The following is a 4,297-nucleotide window of genomic DNA, read 5'->3' on the forward strand; positions in this document are numbered from 1 at the left end:
CACCACAAAGGCATGCCGACACCCGGCGATCATCTTACCCGGAGGACAAAATCTGCGTGTGGCGGGCCGCGGGATAGAAACTATTGAAGTATTTACTGCCACGTATCGCTACGACTATTTCTTTTAAGGAGAGGTATAGAGTTACTCTGTGCCTTTGTCACATAAAACGTTCATCCCTTTGACCGCGGCTACGTTCGGCGACTGATTGTCGCCTCGAGCCCAAGCTCATGATCATAAATCTCGAATAATCGGTGCGGCATTTGTTTAATCTAAGTTACAGAGTTGCGGTATTCCCGCGAATCCAAGGAGGAGTTCCGGTGTTCTTTCATCTCCGACATATATATTTAGGCGATAATAGATCGATAAAGGCAACAAAATTAGCGAATGTTATAAGTTATTTTGAAGCATTTGGAAAGCAAAATGAAATAAATGTGGATAATGTTTTTTACGCGAAAAAATGTCCGCAAACTTGATTAGTTTAGGCAAGTTAAAAGATAATAGGAACACGGTTATTTCAATAGGAAATATTGCAAAAGTAATAGATGAGGACAATAAGCTTACAGCGGTAGCGGTTAAAGAAAAGGGAACATATAGAATGAAAAGTATATTGAATGGGAAGGAGCACTTAGCATACAGCGCCGAACGTAGTGATATGAGTAAAAAGAAAAGATGGCATAGGATGTTAGGACACGTAAATTTTAAATATTTAAATATTTTGGGTAAAGAGCAGCTAGTTACTGGTATACCGAATGAATTTGAAAAGGAATTTTTGAAATGTAGGGTGTACAGGAAAGGAAAATGCACAATTTACCATTCAAAAATAATCGAACCAAGGCTAGGGAGATAATGGAAATTATTCATTCGGACGTGTGCGGTCCCTTTAAGACTACCGGATTCAATGAAGAGAAATAGTTCATCTCATTTATCGATGATTACAGCAAAATAGCTAGAATTTATTGTATAAAATCAAAGGGCGATGTCTTTGATTGTTTCGTACAGTTTGTAAATGAAGCCGAGAATTTAACGGGCAAGTGGTTTAAAATATTGAGATATGATAATGGAGAAGAGTACTGGAATAATCGAATTTATAAATTTGCTGGGGATAAAGGTATCAGAATAAATAACTGCCCAACCTACGTACATGAATTAAACGGGACAACGGAAAGGTATAATAGAACAGTGATGGACATGGCGCGTTGCTTGTTAGCGGAAGCGAAAGTACATAAAAGGTACTGGCTGGAAATAGATTGGACAGCGGTATACTTGAAGAATCGAATACTGGCAAATACTATAGAGAGAAAGACACCTTTTGAAATATTCTTCGGGAGAAAACCAAGTGTTGAAGATATACATCTATATGGAAGTAAAGTTTTTGTAAGAAAACCAGAACAAAAAAGAGTTTCTAAATGGGATAAGAAGGCAGATATGGGAATTTTGTTAGGATATAGTGAAGTAGGTTACACAGTCTTATTAGGTAGAAAAATAACAATAGCGAGACATGTAGAAGTCATAGGAACAGACACAAAATGTATCGGTTTTGTGGAGAATTCATTCGATAAAGATAACGATGACATTGAGGATAATGATTTATTGGTAAACATGAATAAGGAAGAGTTAGAAAGTAGGGAAGATGAAAATGATAACAGTCTTGAAAGCTTAAACATCCCTGGCAGATCTACACGTAATAAGAGAACTCCAGTAAGATATCCAGAAAAAGAAAACATTAGTGAAATCCATGCAAATTATTGTAGTGTAGATATCCCTTGTACATTTGAGGAGGCGATTTGTTGTGAAGATAGTGAAGATTGGAAACAAGCTATGAATAAGGAAATAGAATGTCTTTATAAGAATAAAACTTGGAAATTGGTAGAAAGGGTAAAAGGCAAAGACGTATTAGATGTAAAATGGGTTTACACGAGAAAATCAGATGACAGGTATAAGGCTAGATTAGTGGTAAGAGGATTCCAACAAAGAAACGTAGCTGATGACATATACTCCCCAGTAGCGAGTAATCAGACCTCTAAGATATTGCTATCATATCGTTGTCAAAATGGATTAATTATTGAGCAAATGAATGTAGAAACTGCTTTTTTAAATGGTGAAGTAACCTCGGAGGTATATGTAAATCAACCAAAGGGATATGCGGACGGAACGAATAGAGTTTGTAAACTATCGAAAGCGCTTTATGGGTTAAAAAAATGTCGAAGGGAGTGGTATGAGTGTCTTAATAAGTATCTGACGAGATTAGGTTTTAAGAAGAATAACATAGAGTTGTGCCTATATATACATGGAGAGGGAGAAAATGTTGTTTATTTGCTAATGTATGTAGACGATTTGCTAATTTGTAGTAAAAATAAAAGGAAGATACAAAGGGTAAAGAAGTTATTAACTAATAGATTTGAAATGAAAGATTTAGGTGAAGTCAAAGAATATCTTGGAATAAATATAGACTATGATTATTTCAAAAATGAAATAAGATTATGCCAAAGGAAATACATTGAATCATTAGCAAACAAATGTAAGTTACAAAATAGCAAATTGTACTGTGCACCTATGGAGACCAACTTAAAAATTGAAAAAGCTGTGATAAATAGAGAGGATATTGGATACAAAAATTTAATTGGCGCATTGTTGTATATTAGTGAAAATACCAGACCCGATATAAGTTATAGTGTGAATTATTTGAGTAGATTTCAAGATTGTTGTAATGAGACACATTTTAAATTTGCTTTCTGAATATTGAAATATTTGCACCGGACTAGAGACTTAAGATTAGATTATAAAAGGAATGAAAAATGTGAAACGATAGATTGTTATGTGGACGCCGATTAGGCAGGAGATCATTTAGAAAAGAAATCGACTTCTGAATATGTAATTAGATTGTGTGGAAATGTAATTGGTTGGAAGTCTAAAAAACAAAGGTGTGTGACAAAAGCCTCGACGTATGCAGAGTATGTAGCTCTATCGGAAGCGGTGAGTGAATTAATGTTCATTATGGAAATTATGAAAATCTTTAATGTAAATCTAGACGATAACCCTGTAAAAATTGATGAGGATAACTCTGGAGTGATAAGTATAGCAAAGCACGGAAATTTTACAAAAAATTCTAAACACATTGAAGTTCATTACCACTATGTTCACGAGTGCTTAAAGGAGAACATGATAAAGATATTTAAAGTTATTACAGGCGAAAATACAGGCACTGTGTACGGAGAGAGAAATTCGAAAGGTTTAGGTCATGGATGAATGTAAATTAAGAGAAATGTAGATAAAGCAATAAGTGTTAAAGTTTCTGTTACGTAATTCGTCAAAGCATGTAAATACGATTAAGTGTACAGTATAAATGTAAGGAGACGTGTTAGAAACATGATATATTTAAACTGTACATGTAAATGTGCATGTAAGCGTCAGAGGACGTCCAGGCCTCAGTTGGGACGAAAGACAAGAGTCAGGCGTTAGAAGTATCTGGAGGAGCCGGTTGACAACAAGCGTGCGTGCTAGTAGCATTTCGAGGTCTTTAGAGTATAAGATATATGTATAAATGTTGTGTGCTAAATAAAGGGAATTATTTGTATTTCCGAATCCATTCTATACCATTACAAATACACTAACGTACCAGAATATTATAATATTCAGTAACAACGATAGAATTAACCAGTTCGCAAGTATAAAAGAGACACATTTTACACTGTGACGAAATAATATCCAAGAAATCTGATATAACATACATGGAAAATACACGAATCAGACTGAGAAACCACTGTAAGCGTCAGAGGACTTCCAGGCCTTAGTTGGGACAAAAGACAAGAGTCAGGCGTTAGAAGTATCTGGAGGAGCCGGTTGACAACAAGCGTGCGTGCTAGTAGCATTTCGAGGTCTTTAGAGTATAAGATATATGTACAACAGTTGTGTGCTAAATAAAGGGAATTATTTGTATTTCCGAATCCATTCTATATCTTTTCAATTCCTGAACATGCAAAATTGCATTTTGGCAGGTTTTGGCAGAGACCAGAGTTGACATAGCTCAAACAAACTGATGAGTAATGTAACTGTAGCAAATGTAGAGTATAAGGCGTATCGAATTGTCGACATATGTGCAAAACAAGCGGAGAGACTTTGAAAGCAATATTTAAGCATTAATAGCAAAAACTGCAATTATGCTAGAATTTACAGGGTCCAGAGTTGGCATAGCACAAACCGGCTGATTTGGCATCAGATGTGGAATATAAGGCGCATTGTATGGCCAACGTTTCTGCAAAACAGGCGGAGATACCTCGATTCGAATATGCAAGCATTA

Source organism: Bombus terrestris, unplaced genomic scaffold, assembly GCF_910591885.1.
Source record: "Bombus terrestris unplaced genomic scaffold, iyBomTerr1.2, whole genome shotgun sequence".
Classification (NCBI taxonomy): Eukaryota; Metazoa; Arthropoda; class Insecta; order Hymenoptera; family Apidae; genus Bombus; species Bombus terrestris.